General features: G+C 46.1%; 1 protein-coding gene across 1 annotated transcript in view; it reads left to right on the forward strand.

Annotated features, from left to right (window-relative positions):
* Positions 1-288: 288 nt before the first annotated feature.
* Positions 289-12,743, forward strand: part of NCK2 (NCK adaptor protein 2) — a 176,197-nt gene continuing 163,742 nt past the window's right edge. Inside the window, exon 1 of the mRNA XM_010593577.2 lies at positions 289-368. The gene's annotated coding sequence lies outside the window, so the exon portion shown is untranslated. The remainder of the gene's footprint in view (positions 369-12,743) is intronic.

Raw genomic sequence — 12,743 nt, forward strand, 5'->3', positions numbered from 1 at the left:
GAGGCGGGAGCTGGGCGCCGGGGGAGGGGTTGCCGCCGCCGGGGCTTCGTCAGGCTGAGAGCCGCGGCGGGCGAGCGAGGCGCGGAGCAGCGGGCGAGCCGGGCGGACGGCCGGGCCTGGACGCGGCGGGGCCGAGGCGGCGACAGGGCTCAGCGGCGGCCGGGCCGGGGCAGCGCACGCCGGGCCGCGGGAGGGGGCGAGCGGCCGGCGGCGGCGCGAGGAGGGAAGCGGCGCAGACAAAGAGCGGCGTCTCCCGGGTGCTGAGCGCGGCCACCGCCGGGACCCCCGCGCCCGGCCCTCCGGGCGGCGCCGCGCGCGGCTGCCTCTCTGCCCTCGGCGGGCGGCGGCCCGGCCAACCCCTTCGCGAGGTAAGCGCCGCCGCCGGGGAGCACGGCCGGGACGGGCTCGGGGCGCGGGGGCGCGGGGGCTCCGCGGCCGCCGCAAACTTGTGGCCGTTCCGTGGAGTTGGGAGCGCGGCGGGGGCTCGCGGGGCGGGGCTGCGCCTGGAAAGGGACTCGGGGGACTGGGTTCCCTCTGCCCTCTCCACCGGGTCCCCGGGCCCTGCCGCGCGCGGCCTGGGGCGCCCCCTGCCCCGCGCTGTCTGCCCCTGGGGTCGGGCAGGGCTGGGCGCCGCACTTCGCAACTCCTCACCTTTCTTCTCGCCTGCCCGGCTCGGGCCCCTTCGCCGCCGACACTCCTGGAGTGTGGGCACTGGCCGTGGGCAGGCAGGAGGGTGCGGGAGCCGGGGGCTGCCGGTCGACCCCGCGAAGCTGGGACTGACTGACCCGGGGAGCTGGGGAGCCCCAGGCAGGCAGGGAGTAAGCGGCCTCCGAGCCAGCTGCGGGGACGAAGCTCGGGGCCGGGCGTGGGCGTGCGTCCTCCTCGGGGTCACAGCAGGCCCGTGGGGGTGGCCGGGGTCGCTGGGGCGCGTGCGTCCTCGCGAAGAACAGCCCTGGATTGCAGGGCTCCTGCGCAGGGGACGTGGGAGGCCGAGCTTTGCCGAGAGAACTTACTGTCCTTATTGGAACTATTTATGAATCCCCGCACAAAGCTGCTGTCATATCGCATAAAAGAGGTCCTCGCCTAGGCGAAGGGCGCTTTTGTGGCGGATTCAGCCGTGTCCTGTCCCAGATTTACTTGATTCTGTTACAGCCACCGGAACCAAAGTTTCTCACCACAGCTTTGCTCTCCTGGCTTATTCAGGACGATTTAAGTACGAAGTGGTTCCGAAGAATTTGGTGTGTGACTCCTAAGGCATTGACTGTAACTCCCTCACCAGCTTGGTTTTTGGGGGATATTGTATGGAGGGGGTTTAATTTGCAAAACGCTTTAATTTGTAGACATTAAAGATCACCGTGGAAGGTCTGCGGGGGACGCTGGGGGTCACTGGCTGATGAACGTCAGACACCTGACTTAAGATAAACACTTTAACAGCTTCAGGGTCAAAGCAGTAATGTACCTGGAGTCTGCCTAAGCCACTTCAGACAATTCGGTTTGGCAGTTTCCCCTTTATTTGGCTTGTTTATTTTGCGAAGAGGTTTAAGGTCCATTCGGCCAAGTTTTCACCCCATCAGTTAGCTTCTCCATAATCAGTTGGCTTCTGCATAATGGGAGCAAACCCCAGTGCTGGGCAAGAAAGGCTTACCAGCATCAAGTCCGTCTCCTTCCATTGACCCATAAAGAAGCTGCACTCTGGCCAGGTGGCTCCCTTTCCACCCACAGGTAGGAGAGTCCCCAGTCCCAGGACAGCCCTGGCTTCTTGAAGTAGATTTTGTGTAGGAATGAAAATTCGGGGTGTGCTTTGTGCCACTGTTTTTGATACAGTTGTAAACAGTACTTCTCAGTCTTAAGAAATGAAGGAAAAAAAGTGAAAATGAAATTTACCTGGGGCTGCTTTAATTTATCAGAACAGAAGTAAACTTTGCCTCTGAACACACTGGTAACTCAACTCGCCAAATGTTCCTAGGTAAAGGGCAAATAAGAGAATTCAAGCATGTGCGTGGTTTATATAAATAAATGTTCATGATAATCAGTGGTAAACGTGGAGAAGAAATGTGGGATGTTTGGGTCTGTTGTTGGGTGCTGTCTAGTTGATTTTTACTCATGGTGACTCCTTGTGACAGAGGAAAACTGCCCCATAGAGTTTTCTTGGCTGTCATCGTTAATGGCAGCAGATTACCAGGTCTTTGTCCCATGGAGCTGCTGGATGAGTTCAAGCCACCAACCTTTGGTTAGCAGCCAGGCGCTTAACCATAGTGTCACCACGGTTCCTGGTTTGGTATAGATAAATTGGTTTTTAGATGTTGTTGGAGACAGATTTTCTGACGAGTGGGTGTGAACACGGCTTGTGAAGAAGTGACCACACCTCGATATTTCTCTCTCCTCAAGGTTGGTTTGATGTAGTTTTGACTGAAGAAAGTGGCAGAATCTTAATGGTGGTCTTAGGACGGCTTCATGCTGGAATTCAGAACTTGAAGCCAGTTGTAAGCTTGTGGAGGTGCCTTACTCATCTTCCTCTGCACCTGGGCCTGAGCTTCTTAGCTGCTGGGTAAACACTGAACTGGATTGTCACAGAATTCAGGATGTAGCTGGTGGCAAATTGCCATAGGAGAATTGACTGCTCCTTAAGCCCTCTGTCCACGAGGGGAGAAACCCATACTTTTTAGGTGGGTGAGGCTTGTCTAAGGTGCATTTTAAATAGCTGTGCTCAGTTTCCTATCTGTTAAGAGCTAGCTGCCAACCAAAAAGGTCGCCAGTTGGCATTGACCAGCTGCTCCTTGGAAACCCTGCAGGGCAGTTCTACTCTGTCCTGTAGGGCTGCTATGATTCGGAATTGACTGGGCAGCAGTGGGCCTGGTTTTCAGTTTTTTTGATGCTCAGTTTCCAGGCTTTGAATTTTGCTCGATGGTAAGTTTTGGTCAAATCGTTATACAGCTGCATCCTGAATCTTCTCTGTCAGTCTCACCTTCTGGCGTTTGCGTAGGGGGTTATTGTTTTCCAACAAGCAGCAGCTCTTGCGTACACAGTGTTTGAGAAATGAATTATCATCTGTGTTAAAGCACTAGAAATTCTCTGCATGTGCACAGACTGGATAACCTTTTAAAATACTCTAAAGACTTCCTGATCGCCTGGAATCTTTTCCTTTATCACTGACATTAGCTAGATTTGCCCCGGCTAGGCCAGGGCTGTGCTGCTGTATAGAACACAAATGCTTCTAATTGCTCAGACAGGCCTGCAGTGTACACTGGGGGAGACGGGGCTTGTGGAGATGGGTCTTCGCCTTTAAAAAATGAGGCTTAAGATTGCTTGCTGTAACTGCAGGGGAGGGCAGTGGGTGAAATTTGGGTAACCAGTAAATTGTTTTTCACAAATGAACTGAAAACTCCCACAATCCACCCCAGAGGCTTAGGAAATTAAATAGTTTTTCCCATCCAGAGTTATTGCAAATGGCACTTCCAAATTGTTTCTCTTTCCTGAAATGAGTTATGGAAACACTTCACTGTGTGTCTTCAAAGGGCCTAAGCTAAAAATTATGTAATGTGCGTTGTTAACTGCTTGAGTTAAGGCAAGGAGCAGGTCAAGATAGGCTTTAATGGGTTATTGAAGGCGTGCAGCTGAGGTAAAAATAGTTTATTTCTCCTAGGCCGTTTTAGCAGTACAGTTTTAAAAAATTATTTTTTTTCTCCCTGCATTTCACGCCGAACACTGAATTTATCCCAAAGTGCTTGTATTTCTAAAGGTATAATTAACATTGGCAAGATATTACACCCTGTCCCCTAACATACACACGTTTACGTTCACACGTACATCCCTGCCTCAGGAATCTCAGTCCTTGAAGTCATGACAATGCAAAAAAAAAAAAAGAAAAAAACCCCACAAAAACTCCCAAAACAAACCTGCTGCCCTCCAGTCAATTCCAACTCATGGCAACCCCATGTGTTACAGGGTAGAAGTCTGTAGGGTTCTTTTGGTTGCAGTCTTTATGGAAACATTGCCAGGCCTTTCTTCCGTGGTGCCACTGGGTGAGTTCCAACCTCCAACCTTTAGGTTAGTAGTCAAGTGTAAACCGTTGGTGCTGCTCAGGGAACTTGGCAGTACAAAAGTACTTTTAATTGTACTTTTTTCTATTTAAGGGTTCACTCTGTTTTAGTAACTTCGGTCCTGTTATTTCCCCTACCTAAAATATTTTCATGCCCATTGGTTATAAGATAAAAACCGAAATTCTGTGGCTTTCTATTCTCTTTCCTTACTCCCAGCAGCCCACCATGGTGACGTCACAGTGGTGTTACTACGGCTGGCCAGCTCCTTTGTTCCTTTCTCCACTCCTTTGCTCTGCCTCATGGCCTCTCAGCCCTCTTGTGGTTTTAATTTCTCATCCATCCTGAAGGTCTGTCCCAATTCTGTATGGTCACCACATCTCTTTGCACCAACTTTGTCCAATTTCCCAACCAGAGGTGGTGACTTGGCCGTTGAACTTTCATAGCACTTTCTTTGAGCCTCTGATTTGGCATTTGTCATAGTCTGCCTTACGGTTTCTTTGTGTTCATATTTTTCTTTGTAGATTTTAAGCACCTTGAGGGCAGAAAGTTTTCTTCACTTAGTGTAACATCTTATACTATGTGTTGGGTGCACAACACATAGTTATGGATAATACATGCATATTGAATTCTGAGCCCTCAGGGTTACTGGGGCTCTAGAAAACTCTGTGGCCATTCTACCCGGTCACATGGGGGGAAGACTTTGTCAGTAGGATGTTGGAACAATGGGGTAAGTCGGTCTGGTTGCCTTTCTCCTTGGTAAACTCTCTGTCAAATGATCCATTCCTAGTTCTGAAACTAAGCTTAAAAGAAAACCAGAAAATCCCCCAACTATGTAACAACTTAGTGGTGGGCTTGTTGGCTGGCTTGCTTTCCAGTAGAGTTAGCCTGTTTCCAGGGCCCACCTAAAGTGGGAAACTTTGGGCAAAGCGCTCCTTATCCAGGCCTGATAAGTTATTTAGTACCATTCTACTTCTTGCTGCCATTTGTAATTTTAGTATTTTTAAGTAAAGCAGCTTCAAGTGGACTCAGATTTTAAATATCATAAATTCCTCTTTTGAAACAATTGAAAAGTGAGGTGCTTTTGCTGGTCTTTCATGAATGAAGGTTTAAAACACCACAATCCGATGATAATAGACTCTAATTAATGCTTGTGTGATAATTCATAGTTTACAAAGCACTTTTCACATACTATCATGTTGAATACTCGAAATAACATGGCACAGTTGACCTAGCCTTTATTTATATGTGAGAAAGTTGGAGCTCGGGGAACTTGCCAGAGACTGTATAGTCTGAACTTGTACCTAAGTGCTTCTGCTTCCAGCCTGTGTCCCTGGGCCACGCTAAGCAGGCAGCAAAGACTTAACACCAAAATGGTGCTGAGTAGAGTTGCTTGTAATGTGGCAGTAGATAGGGCAGAACTTTGTAGACCTTGGGTTTATGCCTCTGCCATGTTGCACATGTGTACAGATATTGACAAGAGTAAATTCTGTGTAAGTTGCCTCTTTGAAAAAAACTATTTTGTGGGAGACAGGAGCAGTGGGCTTGTGACCCTTCTTCACTGTCAAGAGCCAGTGTCATCCTAGCAATTCTGAAGTTGAGGAGTGCTTATTCCTATTTAGTATGTAGCTACGTGCTCTAAAACAAGGCTGATTATTCTAGAAAGTCCTGTTGCTTTCATCACCCAGATCTGGAATCTGTGTTTATTTGAGGACACCAGCCTGTGATGGTTTCAGAGCAGTCAGAGTGGGGCGGGACTGTCTACTTGTATATATGTCAGTCATAGCCAAAAAAAACCCCAACCATTGCCGTCGAGCCCATTCCGACTCAGAGCAACCCTATATGACAGAGTAAAAGGTTTCCAAGGAGCGGCTGGTGGATTCGAACTGCTGACCTTTGGATTAACAGCCGAGGTCTTAACCACTCTACCACCTGGGCTCCACAGTAGGACCTTGCAGTAGGCAAGAAGCCTTGGCTTTGGGCTTACAAAGACTGGTCACATTTTAAGTAGAATAATTAAGGAGAGAAAAATGTCTTGACTTGATTTATGAATGCTTCCCCTCAACATACGCAGGTTTAACTGCAGTCAAGTTTTATTTATTATTATTTTTCAAATCAGGACCATGATGAAATACCAGAGACATGGAAGGTGTTGGCACCTGGATGAATGGAGCAAAGTGTTAGAAGGCAGGGCAGGTGGCAGCCCCCAGCTGCCGCCCCCCTAGGCCTGTAACTGCTGTTCTGTGCATCTTTGCCCAGTAATGAGTGAGTGTTGGTCAGTGTACCGTGTGTGGGTAGGACACACCCTGGGTGCTATATGTCTGTTCTGACCTAGACTGATTTGAGTTGTCCAAGATGATGACACAAGGCGGGGGGAGTGTATACGTGACTGACCTCTTTCCAGCTCCAAATCTCTCTGATAATTCATGATTCCTTTGTTCTTCATTCATTCATTCATTTATTCATTCACATGAAATAGCCAATGTTGTACTGATCATTTCCACCCAGAACTGTGAATGTCTCCAACTGTGTGTACCATCTCTGGACGCTTCTTTTTCAGTTAACCTTACCGAGCCATCCTTGGATTCCCCTGACCATCCAAATCCAGTTATCAGACCTCTAGTGATTCTACTTCCAGAATGTCTCGTATACCTGAGCCCTGCTCTGGTTGTTTTTTCCCTCTTTTCACTTGGACTGTTGAATAGCTTTCTAGCCATTCTTGCCAGTCTGTCCTCACTGCACCGCAAAATTCAAGTCTGGTCATAGCCCACACTCCACGCGTAGTGCTCTCCATTACCCTTGGGTTCATGTCTAAAGTCCCCAGCATGGCATGTGTGGTCCCGCTGGGCTCCCCAGGTTCCACCAGCCTCTAAATATGACCCTTCACCCACCTCCTCAACATACCCTGAGCCAGTACAGTCACCCTAGGGCCACAGACGGAGTGGCAGTTTGCTAATTGTAATAATAATAATAATAAAATACCAATATTTATAAAAGTTTGAGAAACATTGGGCTGATTGAGGGTTATCCTCTGTAATAATGACAGGGCAACTGCAGCTTTGTTCCGCTGGAATTGTGCGTGAGCCCTACTCTGCCTGGTGGGAAGGAAAGAGACTGAGTGCAGAAGATGGGGTGGGTGTTGGTTTTAATGCTGAGCGTTTCCCTGTAAATGCCCCTTGAAATGCTTGTCAAGAGCAGTGCTGTCCCGTAGAGATGATGCAGTTACAGATGGCGTTTTAGATATTCTAGTAGTCACATTAAAAAAGTAAAGAGAAACACATGAAACTGATTTCCACAATATATTACATCTAAGATACCATTTTTACGTGCATTCAATATAAAAAAATATATATACATCATAAATGGGGCCGTTTACATTCTTTGATTTGCACGAAGTCTCCGGAATCTGGCGTGTTTTACGTGTACAGCACATGTCAGTTTGCCGTAGCTCCATTTTGACTGCTCAGCAGCCACGCCAGGCTGCCATATTGGATTGCAGGTTTAGGGTGCAAAAATTGGATTCGGTTAGAAGCAAATATATATAACCAAAATACCTTGTGTGTTTTAGAAGTATTTTTAAATGTGTTTTCAATTACCAGTGTAAAATAAATTTTTTGAGTATCCGTATTCAACGTATTTCTGATATGTGCTAAGCGCTCAGTCCTTAAGTCCCGGTTGCCGACTAATCGACTTGGACTCATGGTGACCCCATGGTGTCAGAGTAGAACTGTGCTCCAGAGAGTTTTCAGTGGCCGAATTGCCAGGCCTTTCTTCTGAGGCTCCTCTGGATGAGTTTGAACCTCTAACCTTTCAGTTGGCAGTGGAGTGCCTTAACCATTGGAGCCCCCTGCCTAAGATTATATACCTAGTAAATGGCAGATCTGCAGTTCACACTCAGGGCATCTGGCTTCTGAGTCTCCTCTTATCCACTAAGCTAGGCTGCTGTCTCTTTATTAAGGTGTATCTGGACATCCGTAAAGCAGAACCATAAATTTTTATTATAAGATTACAGAAACATTTATGGAACATCATTGATAGGGAGAGCAACTTGGATATTCTGGCTCATTCTGGGAATCCCTTATCAGCCAAGTCTTGTAGGAGGCACCTGAACTTTGGAAGGACATAATAATAACTGCTAGGGTGGTCATTGGATCCCTGGTGACACAGTGGTTAAGAGCTACTGCTGCTCATCAAAAGGTCAGCAGTTTGAATCCACCAGCTACTCCTTGGAAACTGTATGGGGCAGTTCTACTCTTGTATTATAGGGTCGCTATGAGTTGCAATCGACTTCATGGCAATGGATTTGGTGTTTTTTTTAGGGTGGTCATTGGAGCCCTGGTGGCACAGTGATTAAGAGCTCAGCTGCTAACCAAAAGGTTAGCAGTTTGAATCCACCAGCTGCTCCTTGGAAACCCTATGGGGCAGTTCTACTCTGTCCTATAGGGTCGCTATGAGTCAGAATCAGCTGGACGACATACAACAACAGACTGGTCATTGAAAGGTAGCAGGTAAAGGGTTACAGAAGGACATTGTTGGGCACCTTTGGCCTTGCTCCTCCTCTTCTCCGCCCCTCCCCCCACTGTGCCTAATAAGGGGGCATCAGACTCCCTTGGAGGACTTGTTATAACACAGGCATCTCTGGTGGAGGTCTCGGGTGGGACCTGAGAATTTTCTTTTCAAAGTTCTCAGATAATTGGCTGCTGTTGGTAGGGGCAGGGCACTTTGAGAGCCACTGTGGTAAGGAATTAGAATACAACTGGGAGAGTGAGGACATTTTCTCTTATAATAGCATTTTAATGGGAACGTGGTCTGAAAGTCTGCTATGTAATAGCACCATATAAGCTTGTGTGATTATGCCATTTCATAAATAGCTGTGTGGTGGTTTCCCACCCCGTCAATACCATAGCGGAGAATGAGGTAGCTAGAGTAATTGTCGTCTCACTCCGCCACTCTGTACCTGAACCCATGCCTCTTGTATTGATGCGGTGTCTTACGTGAGGCCATTTTCAGCTGCTGCTTTTTTTCCTTTTTGAGTTACTGTTAGTAAAGTGAAGGTGGGTGGGTATTTGCTGAAAACCTTGGAGTTGAACACACTAAATCCTGTGTTTGTGCTCTCTTAACATCTATGAAGGTCCTGAATTCCAAGATGGCTTTGGAAATATACTTCCCAAGCCACAAGAGAGGCCATGTCAAGCCTCAATTTGGTAATCTTTGAAAACTCCTGGTAAAAGATTCCAATAGAAACTTTAATTTTAGCTGCCATTCCTAGTGAGTTTTAACGTGCCAGAACAGTCCAGACCGGCCTTTCTGTGTCTGCAGGACCCTTGATCATCAGAGCTTTGGGCTTCCTTCCCCCAGAGCAGGTAGAAGTGAGATACTCTGAAGAGTCTGGGTGTCACTGTCGGGAGATGCTTCCCTATATAGCAAGACTAGAGAAAACATTAGGCTACAACTTGGATAGGCTTAGATTTGTAGTCCGTTGCTTCTCATATGGACATCTATATGTAGCTTGTTTCAGGATGAGTAGTAGCAAAGATCGGTTTATATACACGTGGTTAATAATTCTCCCAGCAACTGTGGGGGCGGCCAGTGAGTGAGGAATAATAAGTTTAGTATAGCGTGCTACATGTTTAGAAAGGCGCCAGTAGCCATCTTATAGGACAGAGTCCATCACTGTTTAAATCTGTTTTCCTTAAAGGATATGCCTCAAATCCTTAACAAATTTTGGCTGTCTACCATGGATGTCTCCTAAGTCAACAAATATTTGAATTATGTCACTTATAAGCCTGGCTGCAGAAGAGAAGAGCAGTCTCTCTCTCTGTCTCTCACTCCAGTTGTGTTCATCTTAAGGAAAATTGCTTTAAAAGTTTGTATTCCTGTTTAAAGTCTCTCTCTGTGTGTGTGTGTGTGTGTGTGTGTGTGTGTAAGTGAGACAACGGGAAGGAGAGGGGGAGAAATCTGGATTGATGATAAACAGCACTCTTTTCTTACTGCTCTGAGTGAGTGGAAGCTGGTCTGGGGACACTGACATAAAACTATCAAGCTGCAGGCGTATTTTTAAGAGACCAAGAAATAACAAGGGACGGAGGGAGTTATTTTAGAGACGGTTTCAGGAAATTTGATACAGGTGAATGGTGACTTTTGGTCAGACTACTTCTTTTTTTTTTTTAAGACAAATTTAGGAGCAACATCTTGCAAGACAGATATAAAAACTGATTTTTCTTCCCATTGCTTTTTCATGTTTATATCTGACTTACCTTGGGCTTAGTGCGCTCTCTTCTGCCCCGGCCGTTTATCTTAGAGTTGTTCTGTTTTCCATCTGTCTTCATTGCCTGCACTCCTATGACTTTTGTCCTTTACATGTCTCAGTTCTTGCCTTTTTAGGACCTACCTAGCTTGTATTTGGAAGATTCTCCTCACTTTTTTAAGCCATCTGCCTTGTTTCAGTTCCCTTTTCATAGTTTCCTTACTGGGTCTGTTTTATATGGTTCAGTAGACAAGACCCAGTGGAGACTATAAACTATGACGTTATCATACAAAAAAAGGGGAATGTCAGATTCCCTACTGTCTTAGTTGTCGTTTTGAAGCTTGGCTGGCTGGAAGTGTAGCTTAGTTGATTGGTCATTATAGATTTAAGACCCGGGCGATTCATGTTGCTTCTTACACTTATTGAGCCATGTGCCTAATGTCCCTCGGCCTCGGTCAGTAAAGCTGATTCCACCTTTCCTAGGAAGTAGGTTCTCTTTTCGTGAATGTCCCAGAATGGCAAGGGTTACATGTAGAAGGAAGAAAATACGTTTTCTGCATACTGTGCGTTAATATATATGGGTTCTCGGGTTTGGATCTTGTTAGCTATTAGATTTGGATTAGGAAGTGGAAGCAGTTCACTTTTGAAAATACACAAATACCTTTCTAAAAGTTAGTATTTTGAAAACGAATTGAGACTTGGACCTCCACCCCGTATATATATTAGTGGTCTTAACTAGAAGTGATTTTGCCTGTGTGGACATTTGAATGTCCAGATTGCTTTGACTGATGGTGTGTTGCTAGCATCTGTTGGGTAGAGAAAAAGGTTCTGTTAAACATTTTATAATGCACAGGGCAGTCCCCTACAATAAAGAACTGTCCAGCCTAAGATGACAATATTTATGCCACCTTTTTGTAAATGAAGGGTGTAATGCTTTGTTTAAACTTTTTTTTTTTTTTAATGGTAATCTGTTTATTTACTTATTTGTAACACTTTTTTAAGTTGTACTTTAGATGAAGGTTTACAGGGCAAATTTGTTTCTCATTAAACAATTAACGCACAGATTGTGTTGTGATATTGGTTGCCAACCCTGCGAAGTGTCAATACCCTCCCCTTCTTGACCTCGGGGTCCTGCCTACTCGTCCTTGCCCCTGGGCTGGTGTGCCCATTTAGTCTCGTTTGTTTTGTTTTATGGGCCTGTCTAATCTTTGGCTGAAGGGTGAACCTCAGGAGTAACTTCAGTACTGAGTTAAAAGGATACCTGGGGGCTATACTCTCGGGGTTTCTTCAGTATCTGTCAGACCTGTACTGTTACCTGTTGCCATCGAGTTGATTCCGACTCATAGCAACCCTATGGGACAGAGTAGAACTGCCTCTTAGAGTTTCCAAGGAGTGCCTGGTGGATTCGAACTGCTGACTCTTTGGTTAGCAGCTGTAGCAGTTAACCACTATGCCGCCAGGGTTTCTGTCTTTGTGAGTTATAATCTTGTTCTGTATTTTTCTCCAGCTCTGTCTGGGACCCTCTGTATGATCCCTGTTAGAGCTGTCACTGGCGGTAGCTGGGTGTCATCAGGTTCTGCTGGACTCAGTCTGTTTGGGGCTGTGATACTTGTGATCCATTAGTCTACTTTGTTTAAACTTTTAACCCTTTATCGTGAATGAATTTTTTTATGTTTGTGATTTTTTTTTTAGTGCTGTAATGTTTTCTAACTAATGGAATTGCACGCTGAATCACTGAGTGTTGGGAACCTTTTGTTAAGTAATATGGTGTTTTATTAATATTATGTGGTACACATATATACCCGTGAACTCTGGAGGTAAGATAGGTGGAATTTGGCCGAGAAAAAATTTTTTCTTGCCAATTGTTTTCTTTTTTGTTGGTTGGGTAGAACATCATTACATAACTGCCAAACCACTGTGAATCATGGCCCAGCAAAGTGGACACACAACCTGAACCAGCACAACAGGGTAATACAAATACCATGTCTCCAAACCAGTATGAGAATACACAAGGGGAGACATTACGTAATTCCAGCCTCCTGTAAAGCTAAAGCCCCCAAAGGAAGTGCTGTCGTGGGAACATTACCACTGCAGTGAATTACCTCTTACTGCCAAACAAGTACTTACAGCTCAGAAACCAGAAGATAGGCCCTTGGTGACTGCAAGAAACGTGCATGTGGTATGTCGAGGGTGCTACAACATGGGCTTATACTGTATTTCTTCTGAAAATAAGTTTTTCACATGGATCTTGCCTAATCTCGAGAATCGTCCGTACCCAATAACACAAAGAAAACCAGAGGTATTCTTACGAGGCTCATCTCTGTTCAGAATTCCAAACGGCCCAAAAATGTAATTGGTACTTACCTGTACCTGTGTACGTGAAGTACGGCAGGGATGCATGTTTACGGGGTATTTCCACTGAAAATAACTTATGCACTTGAATACTACGTAACGGCCAA

This window comes from Loxodonta africana, chromosome 15 (genome assembly GCF_030014295.1).
Source record: "Loxodonta africana isolate mLoxAfr1 chromosome 15, mLoxAfr1.hap2, whole genome shotgun sequence".
Lineage (NCBI taxonomy): Eukaryota > Metazoa > Chordata > Mammalia > Proboscidea > Elephantidae > Loxodonta > Loxodonta africana.